Source organism: Salvelinus sp. IW2-2015, linkage group LG14, assembly GCF_002910315.2.
Source record: "Salvelinus sp. IW2-2015 linkage group LG14, ASM291031v2, whole genome shotgun sequence".
In the NCBI taxonomy this organism is placed as follows: domain Eukaryota; kingdom Metazoa; phylum Chordata; class Actinopteri; order Salmoniformes; family Salmonidae; genus Salvelinus; species Salvelinus sp. IW2-2015.
The window spans coordinates 34158580-34168455 of NC_036854.1; the positions used below are offsets into that span (position 1 = coordinate 34158580).

Sequence of the window (9876 nt, forward strand, 5' to 3'; positions counted from 1 at the left end):
GACTCTTCCTAGAGCTGACCGCCCCGGCAAACTGAGCAATCTGGGGAAGGGCCTTGGTCAGGGAGGTGACCAAGAACCCGATGGCAGTGGGGAAAGTACTTAAGTAAAATAAAAGTACTATTGGCTATCTGTACTCTACTTTCATCGTCCCCGTTGGGGAAGGGTACCAAAACATTTCTGCAGCATTGAAGGTCCCCAAGAACACAGTGGCCTCCATCATTCTTAAGTGGAAGAAGTTTGGAACCACCAAGACTCTTCCTAGAGCTGACCGCCCCGGCCAAACTGAGCAATCTGGGGAGAAGGGCCTTGGTCAGGGAGGTGACCAAGAACCCGATGGCAGTGGTGTAAAGTACTTAAGTAAAAATAAAGTACTACTTGGCTATCTGTACTCTACTTTACTATTAATATTTTGGACAACTTTTACTTTTACTTTACTACATTCCTAAAGAAAATTATGTACTTTTTTGTCCATACATTTTCCCTGACACCCAAAAGTAGTCGTTACATTTTTAATGCTCAGCAGGACAGAACATGGTCCAATTCACACACTTATCAAGAGGACATCCCTGGTCATCCCGACTGCCTCTGATCTAGCGGACTCACTAAACACATGCTTTGTTTGTAAATTATGTCTGAGTGTTGGAGTGTGCCCCTGGCTATCAGTAAATAAAATAAAAGATTGTGCCTACTGGTTTGCTTAATATAAGGAATTTAAGAAATGATTCATACTTTTACTTTTGATACTTAAGTATATTTAAAACCAAATACTTTTAGACTTTTACTCAAGTAGTATTTTACTGGGTGACTTTCTATTAAGGTATCTTTACTTTTACTCAAGTATGACAATTGGGTACTTTTTACACCACTGCCCCATGGTCACTCTGACAGAGCTCTAGGGTTCCTCTGTGGAGATGGGAGAACCTTCCAGAAGGACAACCATCTCTGCAGCACTCCACCAATCAGGCCTTTATGGTAGAGTGGCCAGACTGAAGCCACTCCTCAGTAAAAGGCACATGACAGCCCGCTTGGAGTTTGCCAAAAGACACCTAAAGACTCTCAGAACATGAGAAACAAGATTCTCTGGTCTGATAAAATCAAGATTGAACTTGTTGGCCTGCCGAAGGTTTATATGTATGAAAACGAATTGCTGCCAAAGGTGCTTCAATAAAGTACTGAGTAAAGTATCTGAAAACCTATGTTAATGTAATATTTCATTAAAAAAAWTTTTTTKKGACTAATTAGCAGAAATGCCTAAACCTGATTTTGCTTTGTCATTATGGGGTATCGTGTGTAGATTGATGCGGACATTTAAAAAAAAATAAAAAAATAAAAAAAATATATACAGTGGGGCAAAAAAAGTATTGTCAGCCACCAATTGTGCAAGTTCTCCCACTTAAAAAGATGAGAGAGGCCTGTAATTTTCATCATAGGTACACTTCAACTATGACAGACAAAATGAGGAAAAAAATAAAAAATCCAGAAAAATCACATTGTAAGATTTTTTATGAATTTATTTGCAAATTATGGTGGAAAATAAGTATTTGGTCAATAACAAAAGTTTCTCAATACTATGTTATATACCCTTTGTTGGCAATGACAGAGGTCAAACGTTTTCTGTAAGTCTTCACAAGGTGTTCACACACTGTTGCTGGTATTTTGGCCCATTCCTCCATGCAGATCTCCTCTAGAGCAGTGATGTTTTGGGGCTGTTGCTGGGCAACACGGACTTTMAACTCCCTCCAAAGATTTTCTATGGGGTTGAGATCTGGAGACTGGCTAGRCCACTCCAGGACCTTGAAATGCTTCTTACGAAGCCACTCCTTCGTTGCCCGGGCGGTGTGTTTGGGATCATTGTCATGCTGAAAGAGCCAGCCACGTTTCATCTTCAATGCCCTTGCTGATGGAAGGAGGTTTTCACTCAAAATCTCACGTTACATGGCACCATTCATTCTTTCCTTTACACGGATCAGTCGTCCTGGTCCCTTTGCAGAAAAACAGCCCCAAAGCATGATGTTTCCACCCCCATGCTTCACAGTAGGTATGGTGTTCTTTGGATGCAACTCAGCATTCTTTGTCCTCCAAACACGACGAGTTGAGTTTTTACCAAAAAGTTTCTATTTTGGTTTCATCTGACCATATGACATTCTCCCAATCTTCTCCTGGATCATCCAAATGCTCTCTAGCAAACTTCAGACGAGCCTGGACATGTACTGGCTTAAGCAGGGGGACACGTCTGGCACTGCAGGATTTGAGTCCCTGGTGGAGTAGTGTGTTACTGATGGTAGGCTTTGTTACTTTGGTCCCAGCTCTCTGCAGGTCATTCACTAGGTCCCCCCGTGTGGTTCTGGGATTTTTGCTCACCGTTCTTGTGATCATTTTGACCCCACGGGTGAGATCTTGCGTGGAGCCCAGATCGAGGGAGATTATCAGTGGTCTTGTATATCTTCCATTCCTAATAATTGCTCCCCCAGTTGATTTCTTCAAACCAAGCTGCTTATCTATTGCAGATTCAGTCTTCCCAGCCTGGTGCAGGTCTACAATTTTGTTTCTGGTGTCCTTTGACAGCTCTTTGGTCTTGGCCATAGTGGAGTTTGGAGTGTGACTGTTTGAGGTTGTGGACAGGTGTCTTTTATACTGATAACAAGTTCAAAATAGGTGCCATTAATACAGGTAACGAGTGGAGACAGAGGAGCCTCTTAAAGAAGAAGTTACAGGTCTGTTGAGAGCCAGAAATCTTGCTTGTTTGTAGGTGACCAAATACTTATTTTCCACCATAATTTGCAAATAAATTCATTAAAAATCCTACAATGTGATTTTCTGGATTTTTTTTTCTCATTTTGTCTGTCATAGTTGAAGTGTACCTATGATGAAAATTACAGGCCTCTCTCATCTTTTTAAGTGGGAGAACTTGCACAATTGGTGGCTGACTAAATACTTTTTTGCCCCACTGTATATACATTTTAGAATAAGGCTGTAACAAAATGTGGAAAAATTCAATGGGTCTGAATACTTTCCGAAGGCACCGTGACCGTATACAAATGTAAGGTTTGAAATAATGTTTTAGAAAAATATTATGTCTGTTTGGGCTTCTTGTGGTCAATTTGAAGTCTACATGTTCTGGCACCCTGACCATCCGCTCAAGAAAGAATCGGCCAGCGGCTGAATATAGTTGATGATCCCTGCCCTGCATATTCACACTTATATACACACACTCCCAAACAGTATAGTATATATTTATTAACTCTCTCTACCTCCTTCCCCCTCCCACACTCCTGTCGTCGCCCCCCCCCCCCCCCACTCCTACCCCTCTCCTCATTTCCCTCTCTTGTCCTCCTCCCTCCCCCCCTTCAAGAGACCTCCACTCTTACCTGCTGGGTGAACAGGAAGACAATGAGGCCAACCAGCCTGTCAACAACAACAACAACAACAACCCTGCTCCCGGTCACCATAACAACAACCCTGCTCCCGGTCACCATAACAACAACCCCGCCCATGTTGTTGGGGAGGGGCTTCATGCAGCCCATCAGGCCATATTACAGCAGGGTGGACCTATAGGCTTCCAACCCTACCAACGCCCTCTACGCTTCCCCTTTAGGGTGAGTTACACTACACATTACAGCAGGTGGACCTAGAGGCTTCCAGCCCTACCACTTCAAGAAAAGTCCCCCCCTATAATATGTCTCTTTCCTCCTGTCTGTAGATCGTCTTGCTGATAGGCTTTATGTGTGTCACTCTGCTGGTGGCCAGCCTGGTGTGTCTGACGTTACCAGGTGAGACATGGTCACGCTCCATTATTTATTGATACATTTTTTTCATTTTTAGCAGACGCTCTTATCCAAAGCGACTTACAGGAGCAATTAGGGATAAGTGCCTTTCTCAGGGGCACATAGACAGATTATTCACCTAGTCGGCTCGGGGATTCGAACCAACGACCTTTCGGTTACTGGCCCAACGCTCCTAACCACTAGGCTAGCTGCCACACTTGACATGTTTCTTAATTTAAATAAAATGTGTATAATTGATTCATCTCTAGCTGTAGGAAATGTATTGTATACCTTTTTTCTACCCTGAATGTCTAGAAGAAATATTTACATGATCGGTCATTCGGTAAGTATTCAGACCCCTTGACTTTTTCCACATTTTGTAACATTACAGCCTTATTCTAAAATGTATTAAATACATTTTCTTCCCCATCAATCTACACACACTACCCCATAATGAGAAAGCGAAACGTTTTTTAGAAATGTTAGCAATTGTATTAAAAATAAAAAACAGACCTTATTTACATAAACATTCAGATCCTTTGCTATGAGACACGAAATTGAGCTCAGGTGCATCCTGTTTCCATTGATCATCCTTGAGATGTTTACAACTTGATTGGATTCCACCTGTGGTAAATTTAAATTGATTGGACATGATTTGGAAAAGCACACACCTGTCTATATAAGGTCCCACAGTTGACAGTGCATGTCAGAACAAAAACCAAGCTATGAGGTCGACGTAGAACTATAAGACGGGATTGTGTCGAGGCACAGATCTGGGGAAGGGTACCAAAACATTTCTGCAGCATTGAAGATCCCCAAGAACACCAAGACTTCGTAGAGCTGGCTGCCCGGCCGAACTGAGCAATCGAGGGAGAAGGGGCTTGGTCAGGGAGGTGACCAAGAACCCGATGGTCACTCTGACAGAGCTCTAGAGTTCCTCTGTGGAGATGGGAGAACTTTCCAGGAGGACAACCATCTCTGCAGCACGCTACCAATCAGGAATTTATGATAGAGTGGCCAGACTGAAGCCACTCCTCAGTAAAAGGCACATGACAGCCCGCTTGAAGTTTGACAAACACCACCTAAAGATTCTCAGACCATGAGAAACATGTTTCTCTGGTCTGATGAAACCAAGCCTGTACTGTTTGGCCTGAATGCCAAGCGTCACGTCTGGAGGAAACCTGGCATCATCCCTACGGTGAAGCGTGGTGGCAGCATCGTGCTGTGGGGATGTTTTTCAGCGGCAGAGACTGGATGACTAGTCAGGTCAAGACAAAGATGAATGGAGCAAAGTACAGAGAGATCATTGATGAAAACCTGCTCCAGAGTGCTCAGGACCTCACTGGGGCAAATGTTCACCTTCCAACAGGACAACGACCCTAAGCACACAGCCAAGATAACGCAGGAGTGGCTTCGGGACAAGTCTCTGAATGTCCTTGAGTGGCCCAGCCAGAGCCCAGACTTGAACCCGATCGAACATCTCTGGAGAGACCTGAAAATAGCTGTGCAGCGACATTCCCCATCCAACCTGACATGTCTTGAGAGGATCTGCAGAGAAGAATGGGAGAAACTCCTCAAATACAGGTGTACCAAGCTTGTAGCGTCATACCCAAGAAGACTCGAGGCTGTAATCGCTGCCAAAGGTACTTCAACAAAGTACTGAGTAAAGGGTCTGAATACTTATGTAAATGTGATATTTCATATATATATATTTTTTGCTTTGTCATTTTTGGGTATTGTGTGCAGATTGATGAGGGGAAAAAACACATTTATACCATTTTAGAATAAGGCTGTAACGTAACAAAATGTGAAAAGTCAAGGGGTCTGAATACTTTCCAAATGCACTGTATATCTGTTTCATAAGTAGCTGAAGCCTATCTGTGTACTGTAGTTTTTGCGGGCCGTTGGCTGATGTCGTTCTGGACGGGTAGTTCTAAGATCCATGAGCTGTATACAGCAGCGTGTGGTCTGTACGTGTGCTGGCTGTCCATCCGCGGTGCCACTGTGCTGTTGGCCTGGATGCCCCAGGGACGCACCATCATCATGATCAAAGTCCAGGAGTGGACCCTCATGGTAAGACCTACTCTCTGGTGGAACTGTATGTGGACAAAGATATGGTAGGCTGTACTAGTTATGAAGGTGGCTGGATGGATACCTTTACGTGGTTGTGTGTCCAAGGCCAAGATACTTTATGTAATATTTCAACATCCGATCATCTCGTGCCTTTAATTTTGTGTGTGGGTTTATGTAGATTCTGAAGACCCTGGTAGTAGCATTGCTGGTGGCAGGTGTTATTCCTCTACTGCTGGGCCTGCTGTTTGAGCTGGTCATCGTTGCTCCGCTACGCGTTCCTCTGGACCAGACACCTCTCTTCTACCCCTGGCAGGTACTGAGTGTGTTAGAGAGCTAGAATGTAATAGTAGTGATCACTGTATTTTAAACCGTAAGACTCATTGTACCCTGTGTGTGTGTGTGTGTGTGTGTGTGTGTAGGACTGGGCTCTGGGTGTGCTCCATGCCAAAATCATCGCTGCCATCACCCTCATGGGTCCCCAGTGGTGGCTGAAGTCTGTCATAGAACAGGTGTGTTACCTTACACCACGTCATTATTCCTTAACCCTGGCGTTCCTTCCAGCATTGGGGAACATCCCGTGCCACATCTATTTCTATGGGCACAAGCACTGTTCATGACTCAAACTGTTCACACCACTCTTGTTGGCAGAGAGAAAAAGCTTATTTCCTGCAATTCTAAACATTTTGTCATGGGGTGCAGAGAACATTTTGCTGTTTTAAAGGTAATTTTCTTCCAGTTCTATACACTTTGACATGTCTAATGTCTATTCATATGATATCTGAGTGACCTAAACATTACAACAAAATCTATGGGCTAAAAAACATTAGCTGACATGGGCTAGTTGATCTGGGCATTTCTGACAAGTTATAAATAGCTCTAAGGTATGCAATGACTGACATGACGAGGAAAACTGTTGATGCATTCTACCATTTACAATTTAAGAGTAATCTGTAAGCCAGACTGAGTTTCTAAAAAAGACAACATGTCTTAACCTAATAGAATTAGAATTCTCAATCTCACACTGTTTACCCTGCTTACATTGTGACTGTAATTGAACCTGTGGAAACCAATGAGACATGTCCATTCCCTCTACATGATCAATATAGCTTTTAACCTTTTGATACTGTGTAAAGTGACCAGTGAGGGATAACATTGCCACCTCTCCTCCTGTCAGGTGTATGCTAACGGCATCAGGAACATTGACCTCCATTTCATTATCCGTAAGCTGGCTGCCCCTGTCATCTCAGTGCTGCTGCTGTCCCTGTGTGTCCCCTACATCATAGCAGCCGGTGTCGTACCTACCGTAGGTCAGTCGTGTGTGTGTGTGTGTGTGTGTGTGTGTGTGTGTGGTGTGGTGTCGTGTGTGTGGTGTGTGTGTGTGTGTGTGTGGTGTGTGTGTGTGTGTGTGTGTGTGGTGTGTGTGTGTGTGTGTGTGTGTGTGTGTGTGTGTGTGTGTGTGTGTGTGTGTGTGGTGTGTGTGTGTGTGTGTGTGTGTGTGTGTGCGTGCGCGCGCGGTGCTAATAACACTGTACCCCTCCTGGTGTGTAGGTGTGACTCCGGAGATGCAGATTCTGATACGAGGAGGATCCCATTCCTCCTGATGGTGGTGTCATCATTGGCATCCTCTCCTTCCAGATACGACAGTTCAAACGCCTTTACGAACACATCAAGAACGACAAGTAACCACCCACCATATCTCCATACAGTGGGGAGAACAAGTATTTTGATACACTGCCGATTTTGCAGGTTTTCCTACTTACAAGCATGTAGAGGTCTGTAATTTTTATCATAGGTACAACTTCAACTGTGAGAGACGGAATCTAAAACAAAAATCCAGAAAATCACATTGTTGATTTTTAAGTAATTAATTTGCATTTTATTGCATGACATAAGTATTTGATCACTTACCAACAGTAAGATTCCGGCTTCCAGACACTGTTAGTTTTTCTTTTAAGAAGCCCTCCTGTTCTCCACTTATTACTGTATTAACTGCACCTGTTTGAACTCGTTACCTGTATAAAAGACACCTGTCCAAACACTCAATCAACAGACTCCAACCTCTCCACAATGGCCAAGACCAGAGAGCTGTGTAAGGACACCAGGGCTAAAATTGTAGACCTGCACAAGGCTGGGATGGGCTACAGGACAATAGGCAAGCAGCTTGGTGAGAAGGCAAAAACTGTTGGCGCAATTATTGAAAATGGAAGAAGTTCAAGATGACGGTCAATCACCCTCGGTCTGGGGTTCCATGCAAGATCTCACCTCGTGGGGCATAATGATCATGAGGAAGGTGAGGGATCAGCCAGAACTACAGCAGGAGCTGGTCAATGACCTGAAAGAGAGCTGGGACACAGTCTCAAAGAAACCATTAGTAACACACTACGCCGTCATAGATTAAAATCCTGCAGTGCACGCAAGGTCCCCCTGCTCAAGCCAGCGCATGTCCGGCCCGTCTGAAGTTTGCCAATGACCATCTGGATGATCCAGAGGAGGAATGGGAGAAGGTCATGTGGTCTGATGAGACAAAATATAGCTTTTTGGTCTAAACTCACATCGCCGTGTTTGGAGGAAGAAGAAGAAGGATGAGTACAACCCAGAGAACACACTCCCAACCGTGAAGTATGGAGGTGGAAACATCATTTTTGGGGTGCTTTTCTGCAAAGTGACAGGACGACTGCACCGTATTGAGGGGAGGATGATGGCGCCATGTATCGCGAGATCTTGGCCAACAACCTCCTTCCCTCAGTAAGAGCATTGAAGATGGGTCGTGGCTGGGTCTTCCAGCATGACAATAACCCGAAAACACAGCCAGGGCAACTAAGGAGTGGCTCCATAAGAAGCATTCAAGGTCCTGGAGTGGCCTAGCCAGTTCCAGACTTGAACCAATAGCAAATCTTTGGAGGGAGCTGAAAGTCCGTATTGCCCAGCGACAGCCCCAAAACCTGAAGGATCTGGAGAAGGTTTGTATGGAGGAGTGGGCCAAAATCCCTGCTGCAGTGGTGTGCAAACCTGGTCAAGAACTACAGGAACGTATGATCTCTGTAATTGCAAACAAAGGTTTCTGTACAAATTTAAAGTTCTGCTTTTCTGATGTATCAAATACTTATGTCATGCAATAAAATGCAAATTAATTACTTAAAAATCATACAATGTGATTTTCTGGATTTTTGTTTTAGATTCCGTCTCTCACAGTTGAAGTGTACCTATGATAAAAAATTACAGACCTCTACATGCTTTGTAAGTAAGAAACACTGCCGATTTTGCAGGTTATCAAATACTTGTTCTCCCCACTGTATCTGGCCTGTTCATTCAGGGATAGTACAACCCTGGTCCTGCGGAGCTTCAGAGTATGCAGGGTTTTGTTTCGGCCAAGCACTACCACACCTGATTTAACTATTCAAGGTCTTGATCAGCTGCTGACACACAAACAAACTATGTAAGTGCTCTAGTATTGTGATTGACATGACTCTTTTCTCCCCTGTTCCCTCTCTGCCTTCCTGCAGGTACCTGGTTGGCCAGCGGCTTGTCAACTATGAGCGCAAGGCGAGGGGAGCCAGCTCTGTCCCGCCCCCTAACCATATTCCAGAGTAGTCATGTTTGTGTGAGGTCAACGCTTTTGGAAACGACCCTTCTCGTGTTCTCTCTCGTTCTCTGTGGTGTTCATGCCTTGCTTTGGTTAAGTGCAACCTGAGAATTGTACATGTGTAAATACTTTGGACGCAGACTCGGTTGTCTGAAACGTAAAAGACTTGATTTAATGCAATCACCATTGTACATCTTAAAGTGTATTTATGAAATCAAACTGACAATTTGCCTCCTGTTTGTGTCCTGTTGATTGTCATGTTATAAAATTGTACATTAAAAAAAAGTTTTTACGTAATGGGGGTGGTGTGATAGCTTCATCTTTTGGGATAAGTGGAGATTCCAGTACATTTCCAAACTTCTCCTTTAGTATGTCAGGTATCTCATCTGTCAGCTCTCTGGTTGTTTTAGTTCTGTTCTTCCTCTGAGGGGAACTGGGTGGTAATGAGTCTGGCCC

At 44.0% G+C, this 9876-nt stretch overlaps 1 pseudogene; it reads left to right on the forward strand.

Annotated features, from left to right (window-relative positions):
* Window positions 1-9525, forward strand: part of LOC111972929 (E3 ubiquitin-protein ligase MARCHF6-like) — a 44011-nt pseudogene extending 34486 nt beyond the window's left edge.
* Window positions 9526-9876: the final 351 nt, after the last annotated feature.